This window comes from Chiloscyllium plagiosum, unplaced genomic scaffold (assembly GCF_037043375.1).
Source record: "Chiloscyllium plagiosum isolate Xiang-an unplaced genomic scaffold, Cpla_swu_hap1 HiC_scaffold_8, whole genome shotgun sequence".
Classification (NCBI taxonomy): domain Eukaryota; kingdom Metazoa; phylum Chordata; class Chondrichthyes; order Orectolobiformes; family Hemiscylliidae; genus Chiloscyllium; species Chiloscyllium plagiosum.
The window spans coordinates 44,964,751-44,977,750 of NW_028270146.1; the positions used below are offsets into that span (position 1 = coordinate 44,964,751).

At 42.0% G+C, this 13,000-nt stretch overlaps 1 long non-coding RNA gene across 1 annotated transcript in view; it reads left to right on the forward strand.

The window, feature by feature from the left end:
• The window catches only part of LOC122553517 (uncharacterized), a 146,235-nt gene extending 134,689 nt beyond the window's left edge, over positions 1-11,546 (forward strand). Inside the window, exon 6 of the long non-coding RNA XR_006312746.2 lies at positions 11,250-11,546. This is a non-coding gene — a long non-coding RNA (uncharacterized LOC122553517). The remainder of the gene's footprint in view (positions 1-11,249) is intronic.
• The last annotated feature ends 1,454 nt before the right edge of the window (positions 11,547-13,000 follow it).

The window sequence follows — 13,000 nt, forward strand, 5'->3', positions numbered from 1 at the left end:
GTGCCAAATGTGCTGATGCATTGTATCAGGCGAGGCACTGAGACTGCTGGATTTGGCAAAAAAAACAACATCGTCTGCGTACAATGAAATCTTATGTAATTTTGACCCCACTTCTGGAGTTGATATATTGGGATCCCCATGAATGGCCTCTGCCAATGGTTCAATCACCAATGTAAAAAGCAATGGCGAAAGGGGACAGCCCCTGCTGGCTGGTCCTAAAAATGTTAAAATTGCTGGATTGCACCCCATTGTGATGACTGCAGTGAGAGGGTTGCTGTAGAGAACCTTTACCCATCTGATAAAGACTTTGCCCAAGCCAAAGCGCTCCAGAGTATAGAAAAGGTACAGCCACTCAACTCGGCCAAATGCCTTCTCTGCATCTAAAGAAATCACCAATCCCTGTATTGACTGTTGTTGACATGCTTGAATTACATTAAGCAGCCTCCTAACATAATTGGAGGATCTGCGGCCCTTTATGAAGCCCGTCTGGTCCTTTTTAACAATTGAAGGTAACACAGTCTCCAGCCTTAAGGCAAGAGTTTAGAGAGGATTTTCAAGTTCACATTTAAGAGTGGAATGGGCCTGTATGAAGCACAGTCCTCCGGGACCTTCCCTTTTTTAAGAATAAGCAAAATATTGGCCTCTGTCAGAGATGGTGGGAGACAATCGTGGCTGTATGAGTCATTAAACATGTTGAGCGTCAGGCCTGACAATATGTTTATAAATTCCTTGTAGAATTCACTGGGAAGGCCATCAGGACCGGGTGCCTTTCTACTCTGAAGCTGCTTCACGCCTTCTTCACCTCTTGCTTTGATAAGGGGGCATTGAGAAAAGACGCTTGTTCGGGGTCACGCCTGGGAACTCCAGATCCTTGAAAAAAGACTCCATTTTGGCCCGCTGTTCCTCGCATCCCTCAGATTGGTACAACTTAGAATAAAATCTCTGGAATGCCACATTAATCTTTTTGGAGTCACATGTTAGGTTCCCTGACCCTTCCCTAATCAATGTAATGGCTTGAGGGGCGCTCCTTTTCCTGGCGAGATAGGCTAAGTATTTGCCTGGCCTGTCACCATGTTCATATAACCTTTACTTTGCAAAAGCAAGCTCCTTCATTGCTGTCTACATGAGCATGGAATTGAATGCAGACCGAACAGCTGTATTCCTCTGTAGTTTGACCAATGAGGGTCTGTCAAAGTAAGCCTTCTCGGCTGCTTTGAATTGTGCTTCAAGGAAACATTGCTGCTCAGCCTTCTACCGCTTCCTATTGGCAGAGTAGAAATAATTAAACCTGTGGCATATGCTTTGGCAGTTTCCCAAAGGACGGATGGGCTACTAACCGAGCCTGAGTCAATGTCTAGGAACACCCGAAATTCCCTAGAGAAGTACTCCACCAATTTATTATCCTTGAGGATAAAGGGATCCATTCACCAGTGTCTTGAACCCACTGTAATGTCCTTAATCTTAACAATAGGTACACTGGAGCATGGTCAGAGATAGTAATGTTACCAATCGTACGGGATTCCTCCCCCGAGGGGCCCCGAACCAGCAAGGTTTGTAATCTCAATTAAATAAAAGCCCTTGTTAGGATAGCCGAAATATCTGTATTTATGTAATTCAAGAAGGGCTGCCATATTTTATGAAATAATTCGGTCCTTCGGTGCACCATATTTGTAAGGAAGTCAAGGGGAATACATTCCATAATTAATCTGTGCCAATTTGAAAGTCCAGGGGGGCCCTCAGCCACCCAGTTTACCAAAATATTTTTCCTTGCACAGAAAGAGAGAATAGAAAATAGTCTCTTCCCGGTCATATCCAGGGAGGGTACGTTCGAAAAGCCCAAAAGGAGGGATACAGAGTCCACTCTAATTTCCGTTCCTAGGATTTCTGTCAGAGCACTTGCTACTTTAGTCCAGTATCTACGGATCTTATGACAGGTCCATAGGCAATGTACAAGAGTACCCACCTCTATTTTACATTTGGGATACATTGGAGATGCTCCTGCCTTAAATTTTGCCAATCGATCCGGAGCTATATGGGCCCTATAAAGTATCTTCAGCTGGATAGCCTGAGTTCTGTTGCAGATGGTGATTCTTCTGGCGTTTTCCCAAATGTCATTCCACGTTTCTATAGAGCTTTCTAGTCCCAAATCCTGATCCCATGTTTTAAGCAGATTGTCCATATCTCCCGATACTTCATCATGTAGTAAATGATACGACCCCAATTGGCCATAGCACTCTACGTTCTCTGTCTGATTTATAAAGACTATCTAATAACGTAGTCTTCTTCTGTATGTAATCTCGAATTTGAAAATATCGAAAGAGGTCCCCATTAGGTAATCCGAATTTCTGACGCAGCTGTTCAAAAGACATCAGGACCCCTTCTTTAAATAGGTCCCCTAAAAATGAGATACCCCTGGATCTCCAGAGTTTAAAAGTGGCATCTGTAAACCCCGGTTGAAATCCCCATGCTCCCACTTTCGGAGCATAAGGGGGATGTTTTATGTGAGTTGCCCTCATTTTGCCGCATTATATTCCAAGCTTTAATTGTGTTTAGTATTATAGGGTTTTTACAGTGATCCGTAATGATTTTCCTCTTGTCAGAAAATAAAAGGTTAATAAGTGGGCATTTTACTTGAGAAGCCTCGATTTTCAGCCAGCTTGATTGTGGGTCAGACAAGACCCAATCAGCTATGAAACTTAATAGGGAACTTAACTGATATTTCCTAAAATCTGGGAAGTCCAATCCTCCCCTTGCCTGTGGAAGCTGTAGCTTCTTCAGCTTAATGAGGGGCCGTCTATGATTCCAGATAAAGGAACCCAACCAGCCATATAATTTATGTAGTGCCAGCCTTGGCAGCATCACCAGAAGCATTCTCATAGGGTATAGGAGACGGGGCAGGACATTCATTTTAATTAGTGCTATTCCACCCAGCCAGGAAATTGGAAGGTCTCCCCATCGCTGGAGGTCCTGCCTTATCCTTTCCAGTAAATGCACAAAGTTAGCCTTGTATAACTGACCAAATACTGGGGTAATAAAAATGCCTAAATATAAGAAACCTTCCAGGGACCACCGAAAGGGAAAGTGGGATCCGTCCAATAAGTGGGATATACTAGCAAGGCCACCCATTGGCATAGCGTCCGATTTTGAGAAATTAATTTTGTAGCCTGAAAATACACTAAATGTATTAATAACTTGGATTAAGCGAGGTACGGACATCAGAGGATTACTGAGGAATAGAAGAACATCATCTGCATAAAGGGTAATTTTATGTTTACCTATACCAATCCTCCGGGCCATTATATTAGGGTCAGCCCGTATAGCTTCTGCTAGTGGTTCAATTATTAGCGTAAATAACAATGGCGAGAGAGGACATCCCTGACGGCAGCCCCTATCCACACTGAAGCTATCTGAGCCTAATCCATTGGTAATCACCACTGCTTTGGGATCACTATACAGTGTTGAGACCCATTTGGTAAATACCTTTCCAACGCCAAACCCTTCCAATGGATGATCTATGGCCCTTAATAAACCCCGTCTGATCCTCCTTTATGCTATGTGGCAATACCCTTTCTAGTCTCAATGCTAACGTTTAAGAAAGGATTTTAAAATCTACATTTAGCAGGAATATTGGTCTGTATGACGTGCAATCTTCTGGGTCATTTCTTTTTTTAAGGACAAGAGAGATATTTGCCTCTTTCAACGAAGGCGGGAGACAGCCCTGACTGTATGAGTAGTTATACATGTCCATAAGTGGACCAGCCAATATTTCTGAAGAAGGGCTAATGCCCGAAATGTCGATTCTCCTGTTCCCTAGATGCTGCCTGACCTGCTGCGCTTTTCCAGCAACACATTTCCATCAGCCAATATTTCTGTAAATTCTTTATAGAATTCAGCTTGAAAACCATCTGGGCCAGGTACCTTGCCGCTCTGAAGTTGCCTGATTGCGTCAAGTATTTCTTGGATTGTTAGGGGAACATTCAGGACCGATACCTGTTCCGGAGTTAGGTCCGGAAAGGTCAAATTTTTTAAAAATGATTGCATCCTCCTGGTCCTGTCTTCACAATCCTGCGATTTATATAAATCAGAATAAAACTTTCTAAAGATTGCGTTAATCCTTTTATGATCATGAGTAAAAATACCCGTACTTTCCTTGATAGACGTGATATTTTGAGGGGCCTTTTTATTCTTTGCAAGAAATGCTAAGTATCTACCAGGTTTATTGCCAAATTCATATAACCTTTGTTTTGCGAATAATATTTCCCTCTTAGCCGTTTGGGTAAGCGTGGTGTTTAGAGCTGTCCTAAGGGCTGTAATCCTTTGCAATTTGATAATAGAAGGTCTGTGAGCATATGCTGTTTCAGCTGCTTTTAAGCGAGCTTCGAGCAGACGCTGTTGTTCTCCTTTTAATTTTTTCTGGGTCGCTGAGTATGAGATGATCAAACCTCGCGTGTAAGCTTTGATGGTCTCCCACATCATTGATGGGTTGCTAGCCGTACCTAAATTAATTTCTAAACAAGTTTTAAATTCTTGAGAGAAGTACTTTACAAATTTACTATCTTTCATCAGGAAGGGGTCCATACGCCATATGAAAACATCTCCATACATCTACTAATCCTAATTCTTTGTTCAGATCCACCAATTCTCTAGATCTGGGAGATACTCCTGCAGTACTCTTGGGAATCCTATCTATTTCCGGATCCATAATACAATTAAAGTCTTCCCCTATAATTATATGACGGGCACCGAGAGCCATCAATTTTGAGAAAGCTTCCGTTATAAATTTAAAAGGATGTGCCGGGGGGCAATGCAAATTTAAAATCCCATATTCCTCTCCATTTATAAGGGCTTTAATCAGAATATATCGTCCAGATTTGTCTTTTATCTGATTTAGGATTTTGAAAGGGAAATTATTCCGAATAAGAATAACAACTCCCCTGCTTTTTGAGCTAAAAGAAGCCAAAAAGGCCTGATCAAATCCAACCTGTCATAATTTCAAGTGTTCTTTATCCAACAAGTGTGTCTCCTGTAGAAGAGCTATATCAACCCTTTCTTTCTTGAGATTTGATAATATTTTCTTCCTTTTGACTGGCGAATTACTCCCCTTGACATTCCAGGTGCACCACTTAACCGACTGATCAACCATAATCGTCTGGGCAAATCTGAGACCCCTTGGGAGGGGAAACCCCACCCAGAACATCCCGAGCATAGAGCATATAAAATTCACAAAAATAAAGGCTCTTTAATACACTCACAACAGTATAATAAAAAACTATTTCTAAATAAAAAAAAAGTATTTAAATGGATATTTCCCCCCTTATCCCCAGGGGATATCACTTCCTTTCCAAAGGTCCATCATATCCTCTCCCAACCAGTGCCCCACCCTTGACCCAGGCGCTCCTCAATAGGTTGAGGAAAATTCAATTATACTGCAGAGCTAGAGTTAACAGCACCCTACCACCACCCCCCCCCCCACCCACACCAACACCTGGATATATTTGGTAATGTTAGTACCATGTATAAACATATATAACTATAAAATTACAACCATCAACAAGTAATAATTAAATATAATAATACAAAATAACAAGGGAAAACAACCCCGCTCCTAGAGACAGAGGTAAAATAGAATAAGGTAACCACCTCCCCTCACCAACATTAACTAGACCACCTGGCCTATATATATATATATATATATAGAATAATAAAAAAAAACCAAGGTGGGGGGAGAAAATCGTTAAGTAGAGAACAAATAAATAAATCCCTCTCCCCACCCCCCAAGATAATATTAAACAGTAAGGTAAAAAAAGGGGGATATGAACCGGAGTGGGGGGAAGGCAAACCAACATCAATTATCTCTTACAATTTATCTAAGAGAGTCCAAAAATTCCTTGGCCTTTTCCGGCGATCCGAAGTTATACACGGATCCTTCATGGGTAAAGCGTAGCATCGCTGGGTAGCATAAGGAGTACTGAATATTTAAGTCCCTTAAACACTTCTTCGCTTCATCGAATGCCTTCCTCTTTCAGACCAGAGCTGGGGAAAAGTCCTGGAACAATATGATCTTGGATCCTTTATAGATCATGGCTTGGGGATCTTTTCCAAGATTTCTAGAGGCTTCTAGGAGTATCTGCCTCTCCTTATAGCTCTCAGCAGGAACAGGACCGGGCGGGGACGCTGGTTCGAGCCGGGCCCGCATATTGCAACCCGGTAGGCCCATTCTACCCTGACCTGGCCTGATCCAGCCTCCAGATTTAACAGCTGTGGAAGCCACTGTTCAAGGAACACTGTAAGCTGGCCTTCCTCTTCCCGTTCGGGAAGGCCCAGCAAACGAATATTTTTTCGACGACCTCGATTCTCGAGGTCATCAGTATGATTCTCTAAGGTCCGGACTCGCTGTTCGAGAGTCCGGACCCGATCCACGGCCGATTGCGCTGTAGTTTCGGAGGTCGCGGCCTTTAGCTCCGTCCCTCCGACTCGGTGCTCGATTTCCTTAATGTCTCAGTCGTGCTTTTGTAGCACGGCCGATAGTGAGTCCCGTCGACTTCGGGATTCTTCAATAAAAGCGTCGATCTTCGCATCCAGTTTGGAGATGATTTCCACGAGGCTCACCACCGTAGGTAAATCCCCCGGGGCGGCTGCGGACGCCTCTGCTGCAGCTGGAGAGGGGGAGGGGTTCCTGCTTGCTGAGAGCTGCGGGCTCCCTTCCCTTTAGTCAGTTTTACTGAAGATTAAATTGTTTAAATTCAATACTAAACAACTAATTAAATTAAACAACTATTTTAAATGATTTGGTGAGTGTGGTGGGGGTGGGTGATCCACTTTGTCCAAGTCTTGGGGGGACCACTGTAGACTCAGACTTACTGGGTCGCCGCCATCTTGGATCCCCTACCTTCTCCTTTTTAAGGCTCAAAAGTACCTTCTTCCTCTTAATTGGTGAGTGACTCCCCTTGATATTCCAAGTACACCATTTAATCAAGTCATTAGCCATAACTTTCTGCAATAACATTTAAATTCCAGAGAGGAGAAACTTGAAACACAAATTTCTGAGTCTTAGTGTCACAAGATTCATTGAACGTAAACTAAAACCACTACAATTAACAAACTTACGAAGCTAGCAAAAACTATATACAACAAAAACCAAAAAGCAAACCAACATATAAAGCACCAACAGCGCTGAATAGGGGAACTCACCCCCTGCCCAAAGGGGACAACTACCCGTCCCAAAACCCAATTTCCCATCCCGTTGCCAAGACTGCAGCCCGGGCATTTAAATACCTGAACCCGGTATAAGTAGGTATCTAGCCAACCCAACCATTTTCCCTCCTCCCAGCTAAAGCCACACCGCAAACACAAACAGAAAAAAAAAGAAAATACCCTGTGGAATAGCAATGTGAATAAAGAAATTTTTTTCTATAAAAAGGGGTAAATACCTCACCGATCCTTTGCTATAACTTAACTTAGAAATTGAGAGTATACATCTCAACTGCTGCCAAACATTGTTTAAACTAGATTATTGCCAATAAAAAAAAGGAAAAGAAAGCCCCAAACGGGCTTCCTCTTTTTTTAAAGAATGAACAAAGACATACACAAGCAACATTACTATTTGTACATACTAAATTGTTCAGATTAGGTCAATTTGTCCACAAAGTCTCTTGCCTTGTCCGACGTGTCAAAGAGATGTACGGACCCATCTAAGGTAAATCGTAGCACTGCTGGATACCTCAGAGAGTACTGGATCCCAAGCTCCCTCAGTCTTCCTTTGACACTGTCATAGGATTTTCTTTTCTGGATCACCGCCGCTGAGAAGTCCTGGAAGAACATGATCTTAGAGCCCTAGTAAATTAAGGCCTTCGGATCCTTCCCCAGATTCTCGAAGCTTCCATGATTCACTCCTTACCTCTATAAAGATGAAACCGTGCCAAGAGAGAACATGGACATTGACCCAGACCTGACCTCTGCACCATGACCAGGTGAGCCCTCTCGATCTTCAAGGCTATCATTCCAGCCTCTAAGTTAAGGAATTTCGGCAACCAGTCCTCAATAAGTTCCACCGGCCGCTCACCTTCCTTACCCTCTGGCAGACAGCTGATCCAAATATTTTTTCTCCTGCTGCTCTTCTCAAGAGTCACGCAAGTTACAGACCTGCATTTCCAGGACTTCGATCCTATCCTTGGAGGAACTGGCATCAGCTTCCACCACTGTGACTCTGTGCTCAACCTCATCTGTACTCTTTCCCAGGTCTCCCAGCTGCTGTTCATGCTTCTGCAGCCTGAGAGCGATCGGGTCCAGCTTCTCCTCTAACTGCTTACCCAACATCTTGTGAGATTTCGTGAGCTCCTTCACCAGGGCCTGGTAAGTAATTGAGTCCGAGGATCCTGCAGGCTGGTTTGCTGGCCTGGCCTTGGACGCTGTTCCCTCCTTCTTCGGCAACTCTCGATGGCGAGAATGCAGGTAAATTGATTTTTCACAATTTCCTGGGACTCCATGACCTTTCCAGGGCCCCAGGATATCGCATTCCAGGTTGGGCAGGTTAGACGTTCATCTTGCTTGTGCTGTGGTGTGGAGCTCTGCAATGTGATCCTCCTAGATTGCCGCTATCTTGAATCCCCTGTGTAATATTATTGAATTAAAGTTATTATCGATGTTCATTTAAATAATTTACGTAAGTCACTTTTGGAGTACCGTGTACAGTTCTTGGTCACTCTACTACAGGAAGGATTTTATTAAATTGGAGAGGGTTCAAAAAGGATTTAAAAGGATGTTGCTGGGACTAGAGGGTTTGTATTATAAGGATAAGCTAGAACCTAAGAGGTTGAGGGGTGACCTTTAGAGCTTTATAAAATCATGAAGGGCATAGATAATATGAATAGCAAAGGTCTTTGTCCTAGGGTGGGTGAATTCAAAACTAGCAGACATATTTTTAAGGTGAGAGGAGAGGGATTTAAGGAGGCAATGTTTTCATAGAGGGTGGGTCGTATATGGAATGAACTGCCAGAGGAAGTGATAGTTGCAGGTAGGTTAAAGCATTTAAAAGGCATTTGGACAGGTACATGAATAGGAAAGGTTTAAGATCATAAGACCATAAGACATAGGAGTGGAAGTAAGGCCATTCGGCCCATCGAGTCCACTCTGCCATTCAATCATGGCTGACGGGCATTTCAACTCCACTTACCCGCATTCTCCCAGTAACCCTTAATTCCTTGTGACATCAAGAATTTATCAATCTCTGCCTTGAAGACATTTAGTGTCCCGGCCTCCACTGCACTCTGCGGCAATGAATTCCACAGGCCCACCACTCTCTGGCTGAAGAAATGTCTCCGCATTTCTGTTCTGAATTGACCCCCTCTAATTCTAAGGCCGTGTCCACGGGTCTTAGTCTCCTCGCCTAACGGAAACAATTTCCTAGCGTCCACCCTTTCCAATTCATGTACTATCTTGTTTAGAGAGATATCAGCCAAATGCAGACAAGTGGGGCTAGTTTAGTTTGGGAAACTTGGTTGGTATGGCCATGTCGGACTGAAGGATCTGTTTCTGTGCTATATGACTCTATAAATCTATTTTAAAAAATCAAAGATTGACATGATCCTGTGTCCCTTAATACTGTAACCTCTTTACCTGCTGCTCCTGATCTATGTGAGTAAACTTTACCTTCTCACATAAATGGTTTAAGAAGGTTTGGCACTTCCTCCTTAGCCAACCTCCGACCAGGTTGTACATTTTAGTTCAGCCTTTTAGCCTCCACTATGCTTTCCTTTACTATTCCAGCATAATTCACTGTTTTCCTACATCCATCTTTCCAGTGCTTTTCCTAACCCACCAACACTGTGATTTCATGTTGCCTACTTAATGCAATGATAACACTGGAGCTTTTTAACTTCTCTTTCCCCTTCATGGGTCTCCTTTTTATCCTGTGCTAAGTTATCCTTATGAGCTTCACTGAGATCTATTTTTCCCTTAACACGTGAGGATTTCTCTTTTTTTCCAATTTCTATTCCTCATGGATTAAAACTGATGTTGGCAGCCAAACATTTATGAGCCAACTCACAATCAACAGCCATTTCAGCTTCTAGTTGCAGTTTTAACTCTTAGCTCTTCCACATGAGTTCTCAGTACTTCATGAAGTGAATTTTTGAACTCCTCCAAAATAATTGTCTCTCTAAGATTGCTATATGTTTGCCCTATTTTTAATGCCTTTATCCATCTACCAAAATTACTTTGTTTAATCCTTTCAACCTCAATGTAGGTTTGACCAGGGTCCCTCTTTAGATTCCTGAAACGTTGTCAGTAGGCTTCTGGCACAAGCTCATATGCTTTTAAGATGGCTTTCTTCACCTCCTCATGCGCTCTGGATGCCTCCTCTGATAGTGATGCAAATACCTCACAAGCTCTACCTACCAGATTTGTTTGGATCAATAAAACCCACATGGTCACTAACCACTTCATTTGTTTAGCCACCTTCTCAAATGAGACGAAAAAGACTTTACAACTTTCTCATTAAATTTAGGCAATGTTTGGATATATTCAAACAGATCCCCACCAGGCCTTTGGCTGCAATGTTTTTGCTCATCCTCATCATCTTCCTCACTAAGCTTACCTTCCGCCCTCATCTCTACTCTTTTAAGTCAACTTTTCTGTCGTGGTGCCAATTTCTGAAGTTCAAACTCTCTCTCTCGCTTTCTTCTCTCTCCTTTTATTTTTGTTATCCTAAAGTGATTCTGTCCTTTTCGTTTTGCTCGGCTTTTAATTGTAATTCAAATTGTTTCATTTCTTTTTCTCTTTATTTTTATTTTGCCTCTAACTTAAGTTGCTTTATTTTCAACTGAATTTTAGTCATTTCCAAAGATTCTGATGGCATTTCCAGCAACTTTAAATGCCAAGCTTGCTGTAATTATCTCTCCTTTTCTCATGGATGAAGGTAACTCCAACTCCAGCTTGTCTACCAATTCCAGCGGCTTTGTCTTGTTCATCTATTGTAAAGCCCCCAAAGTCACTTCTCCTACCCCCATAAAACTCTTAATTATTGAAAGAGCCATTACTACCCCAAGCATTGTTTAAACCAACAGAATTCAACACCCAGAACAAAAGACACTAACACCGACCACTCGCTGCCTTTGAGTCCAACAACCCTAATCCCAAATTAGAACTGTAGAATAATTCCTGCCAAGCGCCCTCAATCTGTTATGGAGTATGCCAGACCTCAAAATATTTTAAGAAGGTAACCCAGACCTTAACTTTTTATTATTTTACAGGCAGATGTGAAGTGGATATTCAGGAGTGATGCAGCTGGTCAAACCACACGGCTTCAAGCAAAACAGAATTTATTTACACAGTATGTTTGAAACACAAATAAAAGAAAACAGAATTTAATTTAGCAACTTATTTGATAACCCAACCAACTCTATTGCAACTTAAAGAAGCAGTTGCTTCCTGCAATTCCTGAAACATCCCACAAAAACAGCCCTTGGCAAAACGTAAATTCAAACTTAGGGTGGAATGGTGGCTCAGTGGTTAGTACTGCTGCCTCACAGCACAAAGGACCTGGTTTCAATTCCAACCTCGAGTGACTGTCTGTGTGGTATTTGCACATTCTCCCTATGTCTATGTGGGTTTCCTCCCATTGTCCAAAGATGTGCAGGTGAGGTGAATTGACCATGCTAAATTGCCCATAGCGTTCAGGGGCATGTAGGTTAGATGCATTAGTCAGGGGTAAATGTAGGGGAATGGGTCCGTATGGGTGGTTTACTCTTTGAAGGGTTGGTGTGGGCTTGTTGGACCAAGTGACCTGTTTCCACACTGTAGGAATTCTATGAATACAAATGCAGGTTCTTACAGGCAGGAGAAATTTCAGGTAATATGTCTGTTGAAGCATGGAACCTCTTTTCACTGTAGCTGCTTTTCTAGGTCCCCAGCATATTTTGACTGCTTGCTAAAGCAGAACAAACTAGAAAAAAGACTGAACTGGAGAACTGGCCACTCCCTTACCATTGTTCAAAGTAACCATTTCCAGACAAATTGGCAGCTCTGCCTTTACAACCTATCTTGAAAAAAACCCAAGGACAACATAACCCTCTAACACATCAAAAATCACTTTTTTTTCCACAATTTTATGATTTTACAAATATAATACACCAATGAAATGATATAATGTTGAATATATTATTTATAAAGTCACTTGTTGTGGCACTAAATGAGGTTACTGAAAGAGAAACAACTGATACTCTTATTAAAAATGCTTGCTTTTGGTAATTAAACCCATTTTCTGATATATTAAGTTAAAAATCACACAACACCAGGTTATAGTCCAACAGGTTTAATTGGAAGCACTAGCTTTTAGAGCGCTGCTCCTTCTTCAGGTGGTTAAAGGAGCAGCGCTCCGAAAGCTAATGCTTCCAATTAAACCTGTTGGACTATAACCTGGTGTTGTGTGATTTTTAACTTTGTACACTCTAGTCCAACACCGGCATCCCCAAATCCTGATATATTAAGTTTATAACTTTATAATGTTGCCACTCTTAAATACTTCAAGGGATGTTTCTGGGAAAAAAATCACATTCTGTTAAGTTATCTAATTGAAGTGGTTTGTGGAAGATTTTCCATTCAAAATTGGACAAATATATTTTATAGAAAGCTTGAACTGTAATCCAGCCGACACAGGTTTTTGATTGCACCCAAAGCAAGAGCTTCACCTCCAGAAGTACTTTTCAAACTGGATTTGTTTTTCATTTCGTGAGAGGAGCACTTGAGAATTCTTTGCTAGATTTATGAAACTAGATCATAATGCTATAATGGCCAGAAATAACATTTTTGGACCCCGTCTTTCCTAATGGTTTACAGAAATTAATGTGGACCTTGGTTCCAACAAGTTCCTTTTTCCACCCAAAGAGGACACAAATAGCAGAAAATAAATCGAATAATGGAAAACACATCTTGTGGCATACTTTCCATTGCTGGTACTCTTGCAACATTGGATGTATCCCTGGGATTTAAAGGCTTTGGGGGA